General features: G+C 41.7%; 1 protein-coding gene across 4 annotated transcripts in view; it reads right to left on the bottom strand.

Moving 5' to 3' along the window:
- The window catches only part of TBL1X (transducin beta like 1 X-linked), a 143,774-nt gene that overhangs the window by 116,524 nt on the left and 2,393 nt on the right, over positions 1-24,857 (bottom strand). The window lies entirely within an intron of this gene.

Raw genomic sequence — 24,857 nt, 5'->3', positions numbered from 1 at the left:
CTGGTGAATAAGTCTAATTCTAGGGTCCACCATACACGTTGCCCAGGCTTGCACATCAGGAAGTCTACTTCCGTGCTTACTTCACCCCCAGACGTGCATTTCATGGTCTCTTGAGCAGGGTTGCCAACCTGAATAAAATATTGTGGGGTCCCAGGTAAGCCCCGCCCCACAGTGTGTGCACTGTGTCAATCACATGACACAGTGCGCACACACCATTTGAATGTGAATGCCTATCAACTTGGGGGAGGCAGCCCCCTCAAATATTTTATTGTGGGGGCCAAAGCCCCCACAACCCCTAGGAGTTGGCTCCTATCATCTCGAGTCAGACAGATGCCAACAACTAAAAAGTGATAGCAAAACTTTGATAGGAAAAGTAGTCATATTAATGAAGCCTTAGTTATGGCTTTTCCTCCCCTTCCTTTTTAAGAAACACACTGAATAAAAGGAAAGGATAATGTTATTTGAAGGTTAGCCAGATATTCATGTAGTATTTCTACATTAGATACCCTTATCCAATTTAACATTGTGCATTCGTTTCTTCTTAATCATTATATTCCAAATATTTAAAATATTTGCCAATAAAACAAGTGTTTAAGAATAGCTACATTACTAAAAATAAAGTAAGAAAATGTCTGTCCTTTTCCAGAGCTTATCATCTCAATTACTTATAGACAAGAAACTGAGATAGTATACTATTTCAGAAATAGCATTTGAAAATTCTTTATAAAAGCCTTGCTCCAGCAAATTCATATTTTATAAATAATATTAAATAATACTCTATAATTTACATCTAAGCTTCCTTGTAAGTCATAGTTGAAATCCACTTCTTAAAAAGCAGCTGGTGCTTTAAATAGACATATACCTAAAAGGTTTTTGAGAAGGAGCTGAGACTCTGCTTTGGAAAAATATCCACTATTATGAGATAGGTTCAAACAATCGTTTTCCACAAACAAAACCAAACCAAACAAAAATTGTGCTTCCCGGTGTGGATAAAAAGTAGTAAAATAAGAAAACTGGAATTGTTTTTCGTTACAGCCTTACTGAGAACTTCCAGGAGAATGGCCAGCCACAAAGGATCTGGGCCTAATTTTACCTCCAAGTTTTTGGTGCATAAATCAAAAGGTTGAAGGTTTCAGACAACGTGTGGTAATATTTCCATTATTACCCATCTCAGTTACAATGCCTGCCTTGAGACAAGGTACATTGCACCATTTGCTAGTCATACAACAAACATTGCCACTCACCTGAGAGAGTCTGGGAATTATCTTGTGCAAGAACCTGTTATGTAATGAACAGCTGCTTCTCACTGCATCTGAATGGTAATTTAACTAGCAATTGTGAGAAACCCGGTCTCCCCACCCCCACCCTTAGTATTTGCCTATCTCTTGTGACTAAACACTACAGGACAGAGTTCAGAACACATATGCAAGAAGCTTCACTGTGGGAAGACAATTTCATATCGTCTGGCTCGCAAGGACAGTCATACCTCTTGTTACCTTTGCTTCATGATACGTTTTTTCAGGTTGCGTCCCGCGGCGACCCGGAAGTACCGGAAAGGTTACTTCCGGGTTTCGCCACTCGAGCATGCGCAGAAGCAGCGGATTGCGACCCGCACATGCGCAAACACGGGTTGCATTCCTTTCAGGTTGCGAACGGGGCTCTGGAAGGGATCCCATTCGTAACCAGAGGTACCACTGTAATATCAATCTGTATAGGAAGACTTAAATATACCGGTACAGCTGAAAAAGGCTGCTGACCCCTGTTCAAGATGGTCAAAAGGTCAAATTCCAAGAGCTAGAAACAGGCAGTGTAATTCAAAGGCAGGCAGGTACAGAGGCCAAATTCCAAAAGGAATGGGAAGGGAATAGGAACCTAGCTGGGAAAGATCTTCTCTGACAAACTGCAGCAAGTTCTGAAGCCAGCAGCAAGTTCTGAAGCCAGGGTTTTATGTGGCCCAGCATTAGTGCCCTGAGACAGCAGACTGGGGACTCAACTGAAGAAGAGCTGGCAGCACCCTTGATACATAGAGCTCAATGCGCCAGAATTATGGTTGGCATAGCCCTGGGGGGATAAGCAGTGAGACATTGGATCCCTGCTGCTAAAAGACCCCATCTGAAAACAGTCCTCCCCCCCCCACACCCCGGGAATCACGGGTGACCTAAGCAAGCAGGCAGTTGGGGGTGGGAGAATCCAAGCCAATGGCTAAATGTTTTCATCAGAAAACACAGTCATATATCGATTTGAACGTGTTTTCTGTATAAATGAAAGTTATTTTTAAAATTGCCCACATCTCTCAGTCCCTTGTGTGCATTTTAAAGAAACCTTCCGCAATCTAGTTTCTGTGATCTTAATTGATTTCAAATGCATACTTAATGGTTGAAAACAAACAAAGGAGAAACCATATTTAGCAACAAATAAAAAAACAACAACACAGCAGCTTAGGAAGCTGACATTTACTGGGACTTGTAGCCACTGGTAGACTCATCTTCAATGAATTTCTCTAATTCCCTTTTAAAGCCGAATTGAACAATTGTGCAAGGCAAACATCTCTATATTAAGCTAGATCATATTAGCTAGGTCTACTGTGCAGGACGGCGAGCTAATTAAATCCTCAGCCATTAGGCAGTGACTGCATTTCTGATACATTTATTAATGGCCAATAATTATGTTAATGTCAATATTGTTTAAAAAGTAGCTCCACCACTTTTCACACAACCACATAAATGCATGTGATTGTAAAGCCTCTTCATTCCACCACAGCGCTCAGCATTCCTAGCATATTAGTCCTTCACAACCTCACTTTAGGGGGGGAAAGGAGGTGCAAAGAATTCCAAGTGTGCAGGGAAATGGTTCCTTGCCCCATCTCTAGGTCAATTTCCCTGCAAATGCCAGGAAGACTTCACAGTATTGAGGAATGGAATCAGGAGGTGAAAACTTCACAGAAGCTTTCTTGAATTTCCTGGAGGTGAAGGAGTTGGTTCATAAAACCATTATTGACAGAGCAGACTGATATTCTGGTCTACCATGGTGTGTGTTAGGAGGAGAAAAATACTGAAGGCTTTGGGGGAGCACACTATAATTTCTGAAGGAAAAGATCTGCAGCAGACTGGTGAGTGTCTCTGGTAGTTCCTGTCTTAGATGATAGATGATAGATAGATAGATAGATAGATAGATAGATATAGATAGATAGATAGATAAGATAGATAGATAGATAGATAGATAGATAGATAGATAGATGATAGATAGATAGATAGATAGATGATGATAGATAGATAGATGATAGATAGATAGATAGATGATAGATAGATAGATATAGATAGATAGATGATAGATAGATATAGATAGATAGATAGATGATAGATAGATAGATAGATAGATAGATAGATAGATGATAGATAGATGATAGATAGATTAGATAGATAGATAGATAGATAGATGATAGATAGATAGATGATAGATAGATAGATAGATGATAGATAGATAGATAGATAGATAGATAGATAGATAGATAGATGATAGATAGAGTAGTACCTCAGGTTAAGTACTTAATTCGTTCCAGAGGTCCGTTCTTAACCTGAAACTGTTCTTAACCTGAAGCACCACTTTAGCTAATGGGGCCTCTTGCTGTCGCTGCCGCCGCACCGCTGGAGCACGATTTCTGTTCTCATCCTGAAGCAAAGTTCTTAACACAAGGTACTATTTCTGGGTTAGCGGAGTCTGTAACCTGAAGCGTATGTAACCTGAGGCCGAGGTACCACTGTAGATAGATAGACAACAAGGGGGCACAGAAACAAAGTAAAAGGCAAAAAGAAATAATGCAAGAATTTCGAACCACCAAGATTTATTACATTTCCATGTGGTTTTGGAACACTGGCTTTCTTAAAAATAATCAAAAATTAAACTCAACTACTGTATAGACATATAATTAAATTGTATGCCGTGTTACTTAAAATGTAGCTATTGTAGAAAACAATAGAGATGTCACCAAAACAATTGTGTATAGTGTGTCAACACAATAATAAAAACACTTTATAGGTTCATCTGTACATGTTGCATGAATTTAGGTGGAAAATTAGGACTCCACTCTGTGCAGAAGCTATCTCTCTGACTCATGGAGGGTGATGGGAACAGTCATTGCCAAGGGGGAACTATCATGCTTGTCCTTACTCTCCCCCCGCTGATTCAACACAGAAGCATGCCTGGCGAGGGCTTGGGTCTTAAAATATATCCTACAGCCTGCACGATAAGAAATCCTGGGTCGCTTCCACAGAACAGTGAGCAAAAAGAAAATAGCAGGACATCAGGGCGGCAGTGGGCATTCCCTCAGCAGCTCTAGCCAACTGGAGTGTGAGAGGTCCGGTGCATCAGGGCCTGCAGAAGCACAGCAGCATACTTGACAGCCACCCGAGGCCTGCCAGCAATGGGACAGCCCTTCCTTAGTCGCGTAATCAGCAGCCCGCTCTTTGGTAAACTCCCATTTGCATCCTGATGCCAAGAAATGCTGAGAGACCAGTTTCTGCTGGCATTCAGCAAAAGGAAGAGTCTTGTGGCACTGACGCGTTGCTTGTGGGCTTCCCGTAGGCATCTGATTGGCCAGTGTAAGAACAGGATGCTGGGTGGCAAGGGAGGGAGGCTCTGGAAAAGGTGGCAAGTATTGCATGCCAGTGCAATACAAGAGCAAGCCAAACAGGCCTTGAGAGAAGGCAAGAATGGGAAAGGTGTGCTATGGCAGGTCAAAAACAATGACGCATGTGCCATATTTTTATCTTAGACTGGCTTGGCCCATACAGCCAAGAAGATGTGCTACGCTGTACTGTGCTGTGCTAAAGGATGGGGATCTGGCCCATAACAGCCAACAATGTGCAACCAGCTGGATGCAAAGCAAGCAGCCTGAGGTACAGAGTCACTGCTCTGGACATGGGGGGCCGGGAAGGGAAGGAGAAACTAGATAAGAAACAAGATATATCTTTTTTATTTTTGGTACAGGGATCATTTCTATTAAAAAAAGCCACATGGGCTGGGTTGGATCCATAGTGCAAGGGAATGGAGGAGGCTCATCTGCTTTTCACATTTTTTTCCTGATATAAATCGTGCCTTACTCCCCCATCACCACCATTACTTGATCCACCTACCAGCTGTGGAGCAACTCACGTCTGGAAAATGTCAAGAACAGGAAAGCTTTACTACCCCTTGCCCAAAGCGACAGTCTTGATGTGAACTGGAAACCATCTCAATCAGGGCAGAGAAGCCTCTCCTGCCCCACTACCCGCTGATTACACCCTACAACGAACTGTATCTTTCCTGAGTTCTTTGGTACCAAGAGACAGAGCAAGCCAACAGAGCACCACTGCGTTTTGAGCTGCTGTTTGCAGCCTTTGTTGCATCCCTCCATCCCAAGAAGGGATGGAGACACAGAAAGCCAAGCGTATAGAAGCTGGGCTGAACAGCAAGTTAGGTATCTCTTAGGCATCTCTGAAGCAGGTTCGTCTCCCCACCCCCACCTGTTGCCCGAGTGTGGCTCTTAAGACATAGGGCAGGGGTAGGGAAGCTCAGACAGATATGCTAAATGCATCCCTCCTGGAATTCTCCCTAGGAAGCACATCCTCCTAAGCCACATGTCTCATCAGCTCACTTTGAGTGCATCTGCCTGGCTGGAATATGTCCTTGAGCTCTGATAATGCCTCTGATAATTGCCCTGAAGGATGTGTGAGAGCATGGAGAAACTAATCTACTGTACTAAGGTAAAAATTGTACTTGCTGCTTTGCTGACTTTTGCCTCTAGCCCCACCCACCCATGGCAGGCAGATGCCAGAAGAAAATATGGCCCTCATGGACTGAAAGCTTCCTCACCCTGACATAAGAAGAATGGAAGAGAAATCCACATCTTTCTCTCTTGGTGGCAGGGATGATCTGCTCTACCAGCTCCTTACTCTCTTGCAATTCACTCTCTCCTTCCCCGTACACACACACAATTCTGTAGTTTCAAGAGGATAGAAGGACAGGGTGCCGGGGTCAGTTCTTGGGCTGATGTGGGAAGAGATGAGCCCAGCAACATGGTTCATTTCTCCTTCCTTCCTGCATCCCAAAGCAAAATGAAAGGGAAGGGAGTGGTAAAGATTTCTCTCTAGAGACTCTTAATTTCAGGGCTGTGGATTTGAGCCCCACATTGGGCAAAAGATTCCAGCACTGCACTAGATCAGTGGTGTCCAAACCTTTTTCAAAGAGGGCCAGATTGATGAAGAAAAGGACCGTGAGGGCCAACCATAGTCGATGAGCTTTTTTTAGGCTTGAACTGCCACAGGGGCCGGATTAGGCCCCCGAAACGGACTACATTGTCCTCGTGGTCCTTTCCAAATCTACGATTCTATGAGACTACCTCCGCCTCTTTCCCCTTCCTTCCATTTTGTGGAAAGCTCAGACTTGCTAAGGTCACTCCCTCAACAAACCTCTCAATCCAAAAGTTCTAAGGCAGAAAAGAAAAGCATTCTGCACATACTCAAGTGCACTTGCTCTTTTACTTTAATTCTATACATGCCCACTGAGGAGTAAATGTGCATATAGGACCCTGGAACAACGAAAACTCTGGAGAGCCCTGGCTTCAGAATAAAGCCCTAAAACAACCGTTCTGTTCTTATTTTACTTATTTATTTTTAATAATTTATATACTGGCTATTTATGTATTTTCTAAGTGGTATTTAAGTTCTACTCAGGTGCTCTGCTCCAATTAGTAACTGTGGAAGGCTGGTTTTCTCCCTATCTCCCTCATGCTATCAGCTATCAGGGTGCAGTTGTCATTACATTTTAAGTGTGTGGGAGATATTAACTCCTGATTGACTTGTCATCTGTTAATTTTTATCTAATAGGGGTTGTTGTTAAACCAAAGCTAAGAGAATCTGACTTTAAAGAGTGTGACAATCTGTGCAGGAGTTTTGTTTTGCATAACACACACAAACATTTCTATACTCCATCTGAAGGTCTGGAGAAGAAAAGAGCTGCCCTTCTCCAGGAATATAGAAGTTCCCATCCTTGCTCAAATGAACTATCTACGCACCTAGGAAGTTTAGAACACATTCATACCCGTAAAAGCAGCACACACACACAAAAATCACCCAATTCAAAGAACAGCATGAGATAGATATGCTGCTGTTCACTTGGAACAACCAAATTCATTACTGCCAGTACTGAAAACTGAGAGGTACAATAAGCTCTGAACACCCACTTACCTATCTGTTAATGCGATTCTAAAATTTGCACTCCTTTAACATCTCATTAATAACATCTTTGTTATTCTGGAAGCCTCCTGGGGATTTTAGAGGACTAAACTGCAATAAACCCAAGGTACATAAATGAAACCTATTAAGGCCTTCTCAGTCAATAAAAGCTAATTGGATCAAACAATAGCAATGAACCACGGATAACCTTTGCTTGTGAATAGCAGAGGTCATCATGGGACATGCTAACCAAACCACTGTAGGAGGGATGCAGTTTTGTACTTTCCCCAAAAGACAGAAGGCAGCAGAACGTCATATAACCACATGGCTGAAGGCAAAAATTCAACCTTAGTATCTGTTGCTAGTAGCATTAGCCCACTCACTGACCTCTTAGAGCAATTCCAAAGCAAATCAGCAAGTTTAGGTGTGAGGGCAAGATTTATAAATATTTCTATATCTAACAAAACTACAACATCGATGAAAGCTGTGAAAAGCACCTTTCAGCAAAAGTCAGATGGGTGGTGGAATCATAATCATAATCATAATTTGTTTATATGCCTCCTATCTGACTGGGCTGCCCCAGCCACTCTGGGCAGCTCCCAACAAACAATATTAAAAGTACAATACAACAATTTTAAAATATGATTTTAGATGGTCAATTTGATGTGAGTTTTACCATATTTCGCTACGGCACAGTTCATCAGTAGGATACATGAGCAACATACCAACTGCAATTATTGTTAAAATCTTTGCTTAACCAGCAGGAAGCCTTTACTTTCCAGCCCTACACTTTGGAGAAGAATTTTATGGGCACTTCCAACAGCAGTCACTTGTCCTGAGAAAACCCTCAGCACACAGCAGGTGGGGAACCTGTGGCGCTTTAGGTGGACCCCAACTCCCATCAGTCACAGCCAGCATCAGCCTTGGTCAGAGATGATGGGTGTTCTAGTCCAGCAACAGCTGGAAGGCCACCCCTGCTTCACAGCATTTTAGTAGACTCTCAATTGACTCTTATTCTTTTAAATATATAACACACACACACACACACACACACACACTGCTGTTAAAATCATCATTCGGTAAATGCAGACACAGTGAAGAAACTAGAACAATTTTAAGCTGAATGCACATAGAGTCATATTCATTTAAGACACTGACTTTCAAAAAAATATTCTAGGAAACTCTTGTGGTTCCTAGAAGTCTACTGCTTGTATCTCAATGAGATGTTAGGTGATGAGCTTTCCAAGCACTACCAGTGTACAGGTACCTCTGGTTACGAACGATTCTGGTTACGAACACTTCAGGTAGCTGCTCCTGGTTGCAAACTTTGCCCTAGAATGTGAACAGATATCGCGCGCAGTGGGAGGCCCCATTAGCAAAAGCGCACCTCAGGATAAGAACCGTTTCAGCTTAAGAATGGACCACTGGAATGAATTAAGTTCGTAAACAAAGGTACCACTGTACAGTCAAAGGACAGCACTGGGTGTGTTCCAGGACAAACTTACAGTTCACACTGACACCCAATAACTTGGGCCGATGTAGTAATTATGGAGCAATAGGGTCAGCTCCAGAGAAGACTCCCTGGAGAAGACCCTGATGTTGGGAAAGATGGAGGGCACAAGGAGAAGGGGGCGACAGAGAACGAGATGGTTGGATAGTGTTTTCGAGGCTACCAGCATGAGTTTGACCAAACTGCGGGAGGCAGTAGAGGACAGAGGTGCCTGGCGTTCTCTGGTCCATGGGGTCACGAAGAGTCGGACACGACTAAACGACTAAACAACAACAACAACAGGGTCAGCTAGGAAGTGCTCCCACCACATCTCATTCAAACTTCCTTCCATCTTTCTCTCTCTCCAATACTGAGCATTGAGAAAGCCAACAACAATCAGCGTCTTGGGAAACAGCAACAACTTCCGTTATCATGTTGTACTATCTTTATTTGGAGCAGGAGTCCTAGAACATGCTCTGCACTGCAATGGAGCTTCATGACAGACAAACTGATACAGAAACTGCCTTCCCTCAAAGGTAGAAATTTAGAATTTAAAACATTAAGACCATATGGAGTGCTAAGTTGTCAAAATACAAACGCTTTGGTAATAAAATATTTTTACAAAATTAGCACCATCTAACAGATTAATTGATATATCCACTCCTTCCCCTTAAAATAGCTGCATGCTATCACGCTGGTTATTGGAAAGCGTCAAACTTAAAAAAGAAAAAAAGCAGTCCTCGCTGCAGAAACCACCATCTGTTGACAGTACTTTGTGCCTTGGTACCCATGGAGTAACAGGACAAAACCTAATTTATGAACACTCTGAAATGGCAGACAGCCCACAACTTCAAACTGGTGCTTTGCTAAGCAAAAAATAGCTCCGTTCTCTGTTAGACAGTCTCATAACACAATAACCTAATAGTGTGATCCTATGCATGCTTATTCAAAAGTAAGCCCCACTGAGTTCTAAGCCCTGGGTTAGAATGTAAGAAGAGCTGAATTAGGTCAATGGCCCATCTAGCGCAGCATTCTGTTCTCACAGCAGCCGACCAGATTGCCAACGGGAAGCCTGCAAGGCAGGACCTGACACTCTCTCCATTTGCAGTTTCCAGCAGCTGGCACAACTTCCCATTGTCATCAGGCAGGTGGCTTCCTGTACTCCTCTTGACCCCTGCTAAAACCTTTTCTGTGTACCCAAGCCTACTTAAGATGTGTGAAGTGTATTTTAATCTGTGATTTTAGCTTAAAACTATACTTTCAACTGTGGGTTTTCTACACTTTGCTCTTTTATAAACGTTGACCATTACTGACAATTTTAGTGTACATTTTCCGAACTTTGTAAGTCGCTTAGGAGGATTTGTTTACAGTTAAGCAGCATACAATTTTAGTCAAATAAATAAATTTAGAGGCATGCTGCCTTTTACATATGAATGGGATATTTGATATTTCTCATTATGTGTGGGTTTGCATAACTAATAATAATAATAATAATAATAATAATAATAATAATAATTTATTTATACCCTGCCCATCTGGCTGGGTTTCCCCAGCCACTCTGGGCGGCTTCCAACAAAATACATAAATACGGTAGTCTGTCAAACATTAAAAGCTTCCCTAAACAGGGCTGCCTTCAGATGTCTTTTAAAAGTCTGGTAGTTGTTTTTCTCTTTGACATCTGGTGGGAGGGCGTTTCACAGGGCAGGTGCCACTACCGAGAAGGCCCTCTGCCTGGTTCCCTGTAACTTGGCTTCTCGCAGCAAGGGAAGTGCCAGAAGGCCCTCGGCACTGGACCTCAGTGTCTTGGTGGAACGATGGCGGGTGAAGACGCTCCTTCAGGTATACTGGACCAAGGCCATTTAGGGCTTTAAAGGTCAGCACCAACACTTTGAACTCTCCTTGGAAACATACTGGGAGCCAACGTAGGTCTTTCAAGACCAGTGTTATGTGGCATAAGACCGAATCTGTAAGACTTTAAAGCAGGTAGATGGCCAAACACAGAAGCACAGAGACAAAGATATGAAGCTGGCATGGCTATATCTTACTCTTGGACTGTAAAGCTTGTGTACAAATGTCAGCAGGAACAGCCTAATGTTATCTTCTATGGAGTACCTCCTCCTTGCCTGTGACAAAGGGTTATCTAAACTGGAAAATGTAAAAAAGAAAGAAAGAAATGTAGATGGCCTAAGCCTGTAATTTTATACAGAAATGGTGGAGAAACTCCCACCAACTTTAAATACATTCCTTGTTCTTCCTTTGTAGATCTGGCTTTTCCTTGCATTCAAGCTGGGAATGCGAAGGAAAATCTGCACATTGCAGACTCAAGCCATGTCTGCAAAGGGAGATTCCTCATTTGTAGAAACAGCTTGAGTTGATAAGTTGTGGCTGCAAAAGAGGAACCTGCTGAAGTAACCCCTGAGAGGTGGGCCAGTTCCCCACCTGATATATGCATTTTCTTGGAAATAAGTGTCCCCGATCTCGGTGGGACCTGCTTCTGAGGAAATCTGCACAAGACAGAATCACCAATACTAGCAGTCATTTAAAACCGTCACTTTAATAATGGCTCTTTTCAAGCTCTGGCGAGAACATAATTTTCATAGACATACTGATTTGTTCAAATCAAACTTGGGCATTAAAAATATTGAACAAGAATTAGATAATCACTCAGCACCTTGGTTTAAAAACTTGTAACTTTTGAATAGCTGTTGGTTTCTGTGCCAAAAAAAATACTTTGCATCAAAAATTTATTAAGCTTTGGGATTTCCACTATAAAATGGATCAAATGGAAATTATGTGAATAAATGGGAACAAGATCTTAGTACAGCCATTCATTTTTATTTCTGGGAATATGTTTGTAATAATAATCTTAATATTATTATTATGTACCAACATGAGAGAAACCCATTTCAATTTAATCACCACATGATATATTATCTCAAGAAATTACATGAAATAAGTAACTGTGTACAGCAATTTGTGCTGGAAATATTAAAAAGAACCTATTTTTTCCCAGATGTGATTTACTTGTCCAACTGCAGCAAAATTTTGGACTAGCGTCCATAAAACTGCTAAGGAAAGTACAGTACTAGCTTACTGAAGCTCCATTACTTATATTTTAAATGATATTTTTTATTTTATTTAATGCATTTACATCCTGCCTTTGAGGATAAAACTTTCATAAGCCAACTTAAGAGTAATAAATAAGGTTTATTAAACAAGGCATTAAAAGCAAAAACAGTAATTAAAATAGCAACAACTAAAACATGAAAACAAATAAAGTGAACAATAAGAAGCTGAGCAAAATAACAATATTTTAAAGAACAACCAACCGTCTTGCAACACTATATATTATGATTTTGCGGACTACCAAAAGACTTTTTGTTAATTTTGCTGCAAGAATCTAACAGACCTACTGCTCTGGGAAATAATGTTAAAATCCAATTAAAAGCCACCAATGAGAGGGGCATACAAGCCTTCTGGGGAGGGAATTCCAAAGATGTGGGTCCAACACCGAAAAGACCCTGCCTCAGGTATGGTTCTTGGCAGTGGGCCAGAGAGCAAGACCTTCAAGGCTGATCTCAGAGCAGGCTCATGAAGATCAAGGTGACCCTAGTGGTCCCAAACCATTCAGGATTTTAAAAGCCAAAAACAGCACTTTAAATTGCGCCCATAAATAAATAGCTAACTATTGCAGCTGGTACAGAATTGGTGCAACAGTGATTTGAATGCCTGGCCTCAAGTATCCTGGCAGCTGCATTCTGTATCAGTTCAAGTTTCTAAACTGTCTTTCATAAAGGGAGCTCCACATAGACAGCATTTCAGAAATTTGGTCTGGAGGTAACCAGGATATGTAACTGAAACCAGATCCATTTTCTCCAGAGAGGCCCACAGCTGGCAAACCACCAATTTTTTTTACTATATATAATAATCACCACTAAGACAACATAACTTGCATGAGCAAGTCATTACTGTAAAATTAAAAAGTGATATTAAGAACTTAAGAAGAAAGGCAAAAGTGCAATGGCTTTGTCCAGCCTGAGCTTCCTTTATTAATTACCAGTCAATTAATGCTCTGAACTCTACAAACCTGCCGGTTTCAATTTTTACTAAAATATGGTTTTGCACATTCAATGGCTCTCTCGTTGTTCTTCCCTTTTGGGATTCAGTATATTTGTGTGTACAATGCACTGCACCTTGGCTGGTGGGTAGAACACATGTGCTAAAGGAGAATAAGCATAGTCAATAAAAATGTAATATAAAAAATAACAACTACGTAAACAGCTGCTAAGCGTGTGTGTGTGTGTGCGCGCGCGCGCGTGCACGTGTGTTTTACGAGTGTTTATAACAAACCATCGTTAACATTAACCACAGATTGTTGGTTTGGATGACACTGCATGCTGCTGCTAGGCAAAAACAGAAGCAAAGGCTTCTCTAAACTCCTTGAAGCCACAACTATGGAGAAGAGGAGCAAGAAACATGCTGCAGCTTATTCTCGTCATGCTAAACTATGGTTTAGTGTGACAAACGAACCAGGCAATTTTAAAAATGATTGTTATTGCATATTCATATGACCTGAAAGCACAATTTATATGATGATTTATAAAAGGGCAGATAACTGCAAACCCATGTCTGTATACACCAACTCACTCTAAGCTCTCTCGCTCTCTGTGTGTGTGTCTTTGTGTGTTTACAGACATACACAAGTAGCGCAAATAAAATACATGCAAATAGTTTGCCCCCTCTGCTGCTTCTGGTTTCACTCTTTATTCGGGAAGGTGACATAATGCGAAGAGTTTTATTCTACCTTCCGCTTTGCACTAGTTTTCCGCAGACACGGAATTCTACATGCAGGGAGCGTTCTAACATATAGTACAGACTCTTAGAAGTTTATTTATTTTTCTGAATGCGTAGAGGCATTCTACAAGGGTTACTCACGCCCCATCCGGAAAGCCTAAAATCAGAGGCAAAATTAATGGTGCTAATTAAACTCAAGCATGGGGTAAGGGCTTGGGTGTTTGTTTACATATATTATTTTGCATTCATTTTTCATTTACTAAACTAAGAGGCAACGCTAATCAACACTTATCTTAAAAGGCTTCCCAAACATTAATTAATTCTCTTAGTACTCCGGTAAGAAAGGTGGATAGGAAAGTAATTTAAATGCCTTTATAATTGCCAAGTTGTGAAAGCTAGCACCCTACTAATCACCTTGTTAAGATTATATGGTTCCTTTCCCACTCTTTTTACATGCAGCTATTGAAATTGACTTCAGTGAAGAGAGGTGTTTTAACTCTGGAGTAGTATGAAATTATTAGCAAGCCCCATAACATAATTGCTTTTCTTTAATAAGTGTGCAGGTTGGATGGCAGGCCCCATGGCTCAGGGATAAAGCGTGTAATAAGTCCTTCATTCAATCCCTGCCATCTCAAGTAGACAGAAAAATGTTTGGATGAGACACTGGAGCTGCTGCCCACTGTTGTATATAATATTTCGCTAGATCAGGTATGTCCAACAGGTAGATTGTGACGTACCGGGAGATCACTGGCTCCCCCCAAAGAAGCTCAACAACTTTGTGTTGCCCCAAAAACTCAACATTTTTGCCCTGCACCCAAAGAAAACGAGGCCTTCTTCCTCCCTAAAAAGCTCAACAACTTTGCCCTCAACCCAAAAAACAGGGCTTTCCTGAACCCCAAAAAAGGGGGTAGATCACCGCCAGTTTTTAACTCTGTGAGTAGATTGCAGTCTCTTGGGAGTTGGCCACCCCTGGGCTAGGTGAACCAACTATCTGACATATCCATACGTCTCTCTCCAATGCAGATATCTCCCTCCCCCCAAACACACCCTTTTTTGCACTTCTAGTGCTCAGCTTCCCACTAATTCTTACATGTTCACAACCTAAAGGTAATCTTGTACAAAGATCCAAAACACCTTACGTCATCTGGTGGGCTTTTGTTTCTCACGCTTCAGATTTAGATGTCCAATATTTACCATCCACAGCAGCTCTGGAAATATGGGTGTCTTGGTTTATATTGGTGTGTCACCGCTTCTTTCCTTTTCATTTAGCATATGCTACGATGCGACAGCCTGAACTTTTGGGTTGCCAAAATAAAATTAAAGAAAATGCAAGTAACAATAATGTGGGCAGCTCCCCCTCCCCCCCACACTTGTTGTTCACAGTCTGCCAACACTGCTAAGTGTTGAAATTACGTTAGGGAGACTTTTTGGGGACGGGAAGGTAGATTAATACTTGCAATTAAAATGCGGCTATTAATGCAAGTCAAGACTGCATGGATAGCAGTCATACATGTATCTCACCCCTGAAACAAAATCAAGCCAAAGCCAACTGGAAAGTAGGAAGGACGCCAACAAATGACTAAGGTACAAAGCAGCTGCCAAACTGGCAATAAAATTAGTATATCTTTATAATAAACAACCGAGGCCCGTGTTTTCACCTCAAAAACAAAATCCGCTGTGTACATTTCACTGTACACCATGAAGCTTATTGCTTTTGGCAGGACTTTGCGAATCAATGTGCTGTAGGCTACTGGAATGTGTTAAAATCAGCATAAACTCATCACAGTGCTTTTCCAAGCACAAATCTTATGTAAGAGTTGTACTTGCGCTAATCAAGATAGCACAATAGCCCTCTTTCATCAGTAGCATCACAGTGCAAAATTATTCATTTCCCAAATGCTGAGCTGTAAAATACTTGGGGTTTTTTTATGGTGAACTACACAATGTAATACTCTGCAGAGTGATGTTCTGTGGGGCAGGATTAATGAACTGCTGATAAGGCTGGATTATGAAAAAGAACAGGAGTCCATAAGTAAAAAAAAAATCCCCTGTAATTTGCTTCATTTCCTTCCCAAACAAAAACAAAATTAAATTAATTTTCCTTTCAAAAAAAAAGAAAGAAACAGAAATTTTGTGTTGTGCTGTATACTGCTTCCTGTTTTATAGGTCATTAATAGGTCTTCCTCCCACATAAATTAGCATTTGATATACCCTTTTGCAGGCTTAGACTGCTAGTATACCCTGGGGATAGCAAATGGAACTTACGTGTAGTTGCAAAAAAATTTAAGATTTACTTTTGAAATCACTTCTTCCCATGGAATCAATGTCAAATTTTAATTAACATGCCCATTAAATGAGTGGATTAAAGTACACTGGTCTGTTTATCAAGATCAGTTGGCTAATCACTCAGTGTGATTCAATTACTTTGGCCACCAGCATACATTAGGACTGCCATGTCTCACACAGTAAACTGGGTAATTGTTAATTTTACATACATTAATTTAATTCTGCACAAACGCTAAGTATTTGTTGCTTAACACTGAGGCCAAGTGAAGAAGAAATGGCCCGGGTCAGGTAGTTATTAAGCTGCCGTTTGCTCATTTACAATGACAATTATGTCTTAATTTATCAAAAGTAGCAGGAACATACTCCATCTCCTATCAGGCTCTCAGCTCTGCATCAGGACAGAGCTATGTATACAAGACAGAATTCTCATAAGTTTTCATACAACCCTTTTCTACCTTCTAGCTCAGCAAAGCACACGGTGACATTAGCCTGGTCACTTCCTGGAACGGAAGATGTCTGCAGCTCCAATGGAAGGACCTGGCACACCAAAACCTTCCAAAGACCAAAGGCTAACTTCAACATACAGAGCACAATGTTTTGGGATCCTGAGCCTCAAGGAAACTTCAAGTCTGGGACACAGCCAGGCAAGCCACCGTGTATGGTGCGTTCTCAGATTTCAACATGGAAGAGCCTTTCATTCCAGGTAATGAGTGGTTGCATTGTCCTGCGCTTCACAGAAGCATGCCTTGCCAAAACCTGGGGAAGGGGGCTACATAATACCACATGGAGTATACCTTAGTTTTGTAGCTTCCAGGAGTGAGCATGAACGCTATGGAGCTGTAGCTAAATGGGAAGGCTTTGAGCACTGTTCTCCTTGTTTGCTTAGCTTCCTTGAAAAATATTTCTTGCTACTCAAAGGGTCAGCTTCAGACCTAAATGGACCCTCAGAAACCTGCCTGCTGCTGGGCCCCTCTCCTACCTCAGTGAGGCTCTGAGTGTAAGCATTTCTAATGGTCGTAGAGGTGTGTGTACCTTTTAATTCTCCAAAATGTCTTGGAGCGGGACATCAGAATGGCTAGGCACACAGCTGCCCAAGGATGACAAGTGTGGACAGAGAACTCCAGAGAACTTGTTTTACTACCCCAAAGCCTGGGTCTAACCTAGTTAAGAGTACATGGTAGGGCCTCAACACTGTTCACAGGTGGACAAACTAACAATGTCTGCAGGTGTACATGGTCAACTGAAGTTACTTCAAAAGGGACAAGGCAGCCTATCTACTGTAGGCCTTCAGAAGCATAGTGGAGGGCATAAAGGGATGGGGAGACAATGTCTTAGAGCCTAAAATGGTGGAAGAAATGTTTCCAGTTCTCTTCTTCCCCTCGGCTGCCTGCAGAGCTAGAAATTAACCAGGCACCAGGTACGTTTTGTGATTGGCACGGGTCAAATTGCGACCACATGAATGCCAGTTTGATGACGCGGGAAAGCAAAATGCCTTTTCAAGAAGGATCTGAAACTTGTTTTATCCTGGATTGTTTTATTGGATTTTTAATCGCTTTTAGATTTTTTCTTTAAAGTATAAAGCGGTATACAGTGGTACCTCTGGTTGCTAACGGGATCCGTTCTGGAGGCCCGTTCGCAACATGAAAAGAGCGCAACCTGAAGCGCCGTATCTGCCCAGGTGCGCAGCGCGATTTAGCGCTTCTGAGCATACGCAAGCGGCGAAACCGGGAAGTAACGCTTTCCGGTACTTCTGAGTCGCCGTGGGACGTAACCTGAAAGAACGTAACATGAAGCAAATGTAACATGAGGTATGACTGTACAAATGAAATAATAATAATAATAATAATAATAATAATAATAATAATAATAATAATAATACCCATTGCAGGAAAAGCACCTAGACATTCCATTGTGGTGACCGTAAGTTGCCATTTGGCAATTCGATAATATATCTTGAGTTTCTAACACTGAGTGCCTTTCCCTCCAAAGGCAGGTCTCTACAGAGCGTTTGAGGATCACTTGGAAGATGGGACACAGTGGGAGGAAGCTGCCAAAACAGGATGTAATTCAGCTGTCCTCTGGCACTCCTTGTTAAGGAGATCTTCCTAAACCTACAGAGAGGTTTATGGGGTGGATATGTGCAGGCAGTTGTACAGAAAAGACACAGGAAGCTTTTCTTCCATGTACTTCCGTTAACTTTCCCTAGAATTCAAGGCTACATGTGAAAATGTTGTAATACTTATGAATTACGCTTATTAGCCTTTTCTCTGTCATGTACTCAAATCAGCATACAATAAGACGAAGTACCTAATCTATTATTGCTGCCGCTGCTGATGTTGTTTTGAGAATGGCCCCTATGTTCTAGGCAGCGGGGACAGTGAAGGGGCAGAATGTCTCAGGGTGTTTTTATTTACTGGGGTTTAAGGGCAGTGACATTAAGAAATGAACCTCCACAATGGTTTTTAATGGCTAGGAAACATTTCTGCCCCGATTTCAGGACCAAGTGATTTCCAGCAGAGAGCTTGGCAGAGTCTGCAACATATTTCAGCTTCTTTGTTTTGGAATGAGCTGGCAGTGGCTGACCAGGAAAGGGATTTTGAGGTTGTGGTGGGGAACAGCTGGATGAAATCATCACCAACCAAACGATGCGAAAAAAGGTAAATTCCATCCTGGAGTTTGCTATAGGAAATGAATTTGAAATAAAACTGGTTTATGCAACCTTCTTATCAAGACTTTCACCACTTCTTTCCTTTCCCAACGCCGCAGAAGACAGTGTCGGGATTCAAGATGACCTTAACAGATTGGGAGATTGTAGACCCTCTTTCATTCAATGTTTTTAAGCAGAGGTTGGGTGGCCATTAGTTGAAATTCCTGCATTGCAGGGGAATGGAGTAGAAGAACCTCAGAGTTCCTTCCAACTTTGAAATTCTATGATTCTATGAACATGATTACCACACTCTTCCCCAAACTACGCCCTACAGCACAATTTCTGTGCTGTATAGTTCATGCATGTTGCCATGTGCCAGGGGTGAACTGAAACACTTTTTATTCCATTTATTTTGGCTAAATATTAAGAAGTGTTCCAAAAATAATAATTCTTAGAGAAGTCAGATAAAGTTATAGGACCAGTGGAAACAATCCCAGGCATGCTTGGAAGTAAACCCAACTCAACCCCCGTAGGGTTTACTCCTGAGTGAACAGCATGGAACTACTATGAGGTTTTGCTGCTATATATTTTGATACTATACATTCCCCTTAAATTTTCTGTATTCTCAGTTAAAATACAGAGATGTCTAACATTCTCCCTTTGCGGTATGTCATGGTTTTTTTGCATTTTCAGGGTAACATAATTCAGTAGGTGACTTACAGTGGCCCTCAAAAAGAGATTTATTTATACAGGAAGATTCTTTACTGTGTTCACTGTTTTATACAAATACCATATAACAGTTATATAATAAGCAGCTCAGAGAGAGAGAGAGAGAGAGAGAGAGAGAGAGAGAGAGAGAGAGAGAGAGAATACACATCCCATAGTAATATTTACCCTTCCATATACAGTATTCCTCTCAAGAACTAAAACAAAAAACATTTTGCAGAGCAGGCAATTATTACTAAAAGGAAAAAAAAATGTAGTTCCACCACAACTGCTGTTGTTGTTGTTCTTGTTCAACCAAGTTGTCCAAGTAGGCCATTTGATATAAACCTATAAATTGTACCCATGGGAATTGGGTTCTTACTGTAAGGAGGTCAGCTATTTCCTTCTAACTAAAAATAGGCAAGTGAAGGAAAGACACTCAATTTACTAGCTGAAAAATAGTTTACAAAATTACTTCCATCTTGCCTCATGATAAAAAATATGGAAAATATGAGACTGCTCACAAGAGTCAGAGGCAGATTTCTGCTCCCCCCGTACTTCAAATAAGGCTGGAGCACAACCAGAATGTACATTAAAATAGTAATGAAAACTACGAACAGCCAAAAAGTACAAGGGAAAATGCCAGAAAATGTATTCTTTTCCCAGGGAGAGTGGTCTTGGCAACAACAGAATTCCAATGCGGATTTTTACCACCACTCCCACAAAAATAGTGAGGCAATATGATGGGGAGTTGAAATGAGTGGGCAAAAAATGTGACTTGTTCCATGTTTTATAACAATACTAAACAGAAGTTGCCACTCCAGATAGGATGGGCTACAAAATGTAGGTTGACCCTTTGTGGCAGGGTTGAGGAACCTGTGACCATCCAAATATTTCTGGGCTACAAACACTGGCTGTGACTGATGAGAGTTGGGGGTCCAACAACATTTGGGGACCCACAAGTTCCCCATCCCTGCTTTATGGGGTTCACTTTTGGCACATGAGTCTACAAGTTTTGGGAAAGAAAGGTAGCAGAATTTCAGAGGTATGTGGATTGGTCAAACAAAAGATATCACTTGAAGCCAACACAGCAATTGAAATGAAGTAATGTGGAAAATAACTGACATTTTTACATCTCAAGTACATGCAAGTGTGAAGAAAAGAGTCCAAATGGACAGTGCTCTCTAGACATTGGCTGGGAGCCACTGGTTGAAATATATACTTTAGGACCCACCCTATTCTCTTGACAGTGATTTGTTTTCACCATTTTCAGTATTTTTTATTTGTTGTAACCCGTCCTGGGACCTTCTGGGGAAGAGTAGACAAGAAATTAACAAACAACAACTACCCTGACAGAAAGAAAACTGCTCAGGGAGGTGAGATTACAGTAGGAAAAGCAGTGGGCAGGGATGGTGGGCAAACACTCCTCCTGCCACCACGTCTCTGCCACAAATCATCTCCACCAGATACCACTTTGCAGAAAATAAATGGTGGCTAGTGGTTTGCAAACAGAAGTTACCCAGCGACATATCGTTCCAGCTTTAGAGAGCAAATATGGCTGTGTTGCGTTTCTAGTCATAAAATCATAGAACTGCAGAGGATCATTTAGTCAAACCCTCTGCAATGCAGGAATATGCAGCTCTCCCATATGGTGACTGAACCTGCAACCTTGTCTTTATCAGCACCAGCCTCCCACCAACTGAGCTATCCAGTTCTCCTATCGTCAGAGCATCATTACTGTCTTAAACAGCTCCCACCCTATTACTGCTATTCCGACTACGTAATTTTGTTAACATTTCCTACCATACAAAACAGCTAATGTCAGGGCCACAACAAAGCTTCCTTATCAGTTTTTAGTGGGAGGAGAGTTCTATCCTGGATGTATTTTAACCTTCCTGAAAAGGACCTTGAAGCCAACTGCTATCACACAGAAGGTCAAGTAAAAACCCTCCTTCCGTCAGGAGCCAGGCAATGCCATTTTAGATTAACTGCAGTTCCTGGACCGCTTTCAAGAGAGCGCCACATAACATGCAGTGAAACAGGTGATCCTAGAAGGTTACACAGGTGTAAATGATGGTAACAAGATCCTGTTCATAACAGATTCCTCCCACCATGGCATCGATAAACAAGTTTGGAGTCAGGTAAAGATCTTGATGGGGAATAAACACACCAAGTTCATTATCCTGTATAATTGATTCAGATTGTAGAAGACGGGTTATATTTATTATGCACTTAATTACCATCGCGACTGGATTTAAAAATAAAAATTCATACAAAGCTACGCAGTCCTGGGCCTTACTTGTAGAAGGAAACATAAGCTAAGGAACACAGGCCCGTTTCTCAAACATACGAACCATAATAACAGTATAAGCTCAGTTGTAAGTACAGTCATACCTCGGGTTACAAACACTTCAGGTTGCGTGTTTTCGGGTCGCGCACTGTGCCGAACCTGGAAGTACCAATACGGGTTACTTCCGGGTTTCGGCACTTGCGCAAAAGTGCTATATTGCACTTTGCGCATAAGCGCTGAATCACGACCCGTGCATGCATAGACGCGGTGCTGCAGGTTGCGAACATGCCTCCTGCATGGATCATGTTCGCAACCCGAGCGTCCACTGTAAAGCAGAACCCCCCACATTATCCTTTGAGAACACGATTAACCCCTCTGTGATCTTGCACTGCAAATACAATGAGCGGAAAACCACAAACATATCCACATGTAATGGTCCAAATGCTATAAAAATGGAAAGCAAATATATTTATTACAGTAAGCAAGCATAGCATGTGAACATTTCCTCAGAAACTACAATGAGTTTACACAAAAGCAACCTAAGCCCTATTCAGGCATTCTTGATCCCTCAGACGAGAAGAGAAAGCAAGGGCGAGAGTGCCAGTTCCAGCAGCCCAGCCACCTGATTTTCTAAGGTTCTGAGTCGCTCAGGAAATAAAGGCAAGATATATAAACGTAACAAAATAAACATAAACAAAAAAATTGTATACATAGCTGAGGCTTCCTTCTTCAGAAGTTATACCTCCAGCACACAGAGGGCAATGGCGACCATGACAAAGCACAGAGGTAGCTCGGCTCCACTCTTCCTCACAACATTGGGGGATTTCGATTTTGTCAGCCTGAATAGCTCAGTTTGTTATAGCATGGTGCCGAGAACGCCAAGGTTTGCAGGTTCGATCCCCGTATGGGATGGCTGCATGTTCCTGCATTGCACGGGATTCAACTAGGGCCAGGGGTCAGCAAACTTTTTCAGCAGGGGGCCAGTCCACTGTCCCTCAAAGCTTGGGGGGGCGGACTATATTTTGGAGAGAAAAAAATGCTTATACTGTTCTTTAGAGATATGTTAGAGACCCAGTAACGGCTCCTTCAGAGTAGATTTAGGCCAGGGGTCAGCAAACTTCTTCAGCAGGGAGCCAGTCCACTTCCCCTCAGACCTTGGGGGGGGGCAGGACTATATTTTTGGGGGGGAGGGTGAAATAATTCCTATGCCCCACAAATAACCCAGAGATGCATTTTAAATAAAAAGACACATTCTACTCATGTAAAAACACGCTAATTCACAGACAATCTGCGAGCCGGGTTGAGAAGGCGATTGGGCCGGATCCGGCGCCTGGGCCTTAGTTTGCCTACCCATGGACTAGGCAATCCTCACGGTCCCTTCCAACTCTATGATTCTCTGATCCGGGGCCTATACAGCCAAGTGGAGAATGCCTCAGAACGCTATGGTCTCAGACATAACTTGTTCCAAGGGCACCAAGGGATTGCAATCCCAGCACAGCCCTTATCAACAACTTCAGTACAGTGGTACCTCGGGTTACATACGCTTCAGGTTACAGACACTTCAGGTTACAGACTCCCCTAACCCAGAAATAGTATCTCGGGTTAAGAACTTTGCTTCAGGATGAGAACAGAAATCGTGCAGTGGTGGCACAGCGGCAGTGGGAGGCCCCATTAACTAAAGCGGTGCTTCAGGTTAAGAACAGTTTCAGGTTAAGAACGGACCTCCAGAACAAATTAAGTTCTTAACCCGAGGTACCACTGTATTAAACTGGATTGGCTGCCACTATGATTTCTGGTGCCATGTTTATGGGATTTTCACCATAAAGATGACATTCTACTGGTGAATATTGCCCATCCTTTTCTTATGAACTGGGCACTTGGGACTTTTTTTTTTAACTCTCCAAAGACAATACAAGTAGGTCTGAAGTTTAATGGAGCAGCATCAGCAAACTATTGTTTTAAGTAAGTTCACCCTTTATTTAAAGTTCAAAGGGTGCTGGGCTAGATGAGCAGTTCTTTTATTAAAACCTCTGCCAATTTAACGCTAAGAAAGATCCAATATGTTTTCAATATTAAAGTAGACTCGTTTTCCAAGAGTGATCCAATTTGTTTCACCATTCCACTCAAATTCTCATTTGCACAATATATGTTCTCATAAGGTGGAAGGCCCTGAAACTTTGTGCAGTGCAATACAATGTTTATTTACTTGAAAGCAAACAAGACTTATTTTATAGTGGAGGGGTGGGGAACCTGTTGCCCTCTAGATATTGCTGAACTCCAATGCCCATAAGTCCCAGTCTGGTAACCAATGGTCAAGGATCATGGGAGTTACAGTTCAGCAACGTTTGGAGGGCCTCAGGTTTCCCATCCCTGCTCTAGCTGAGTGAGTTGAGGATCACAATCTTTGACAATAGATTTTTTTTAAAAAAAGATTCACAGTATATTTCTATTCATGTACTTCAAAATAAGTCCCATCAAATTTAATGGAGCTTGTTCTCAAACAAGTGTGCACAGGATTGCTTTCTGAGGGATACACTGGAGGTAGCAATGAGCTAAACTGACAGCTATATGGTACTATTTGATTTAAAATATTTATGGAATCCTAGTATTGCTTACATACTATGCAGTGACAAATGAAAACAAGCTCTCTTCAGCCACAGATAATCATTCAGACAAACCCAAGGTTAAAATGATACGAGACTACAAACAGTATCATTGCAGCAGCTTGGGTAAGTGAGTGGCATTTGATCAAGCCATTCACACAAAGCTCTAGTAGTGACCCAAAATAGCTAGCGAGAAGCTGAAGCTAGAAGACCACTGGGATTCACTAAACATGTAAACAAACCTCCTGCTCACTGGCTGTTTTGGAAAAACCAGCAAATTAACAACCTCAGATTTTCCTGTATGTGTTGCATAATCAAGGCCATGGTCTTGGGACACAGTATGTTTAGGATCACAAAAAGATGGATTAGAATTCCATTTTGAAAAAATGGTTTAGAGAGTCTCCTTAGGTATGGGCTAAAGGAGGGGTGTAAATCCACCATGCGCAGTCATGTGGCAAGAAAGGTTTAATGCATTAACCTTGTCTCTGCTGTAGGAAAACACTTGGTTTAAGGTTAACTAATAAATGGGTCAAGGTAGGAAAGATGTGGCCTTAAATCTGGCACAGAAGTAGTTCTGCATGCATGACTTACTTTCTGTTTTTTCTTACTGGAACAGCATAGGTAGCATTTAAGAACATTATAAAGCGAAAATGCAATATACAAATCCTATTTCGCCCTCAGTATTTATTATCACAACCATCTGGCAACAAAACAACCTTTTATCTGGCCGTTTTCTTATTGGCTTTTAGGGCAGGAGGATCTTTATCTTGTGAATTTGTAAAACCAATGTACAAGCAAATATATTGTAGGAGCAGCTTCTAAAACACTTGTT

This window comes from Podarcis melisellensis, assembly GCF_964234715.1.
Source record: "Podarcis melisellensis genome assembly, chromosome: 4".
NCBI classification, from domain to species: domain Eukaryota; kingdom Metazoa; phylum Chordata; class Lepidosauria; order Squamata; family Lacertidae; genus Podarcis; species Podarcis melisellensis.
Note: the sequence above shows the minus strand (reverse complement) of the source record. Positions and strands in the feature narration are given on the sequence as shown.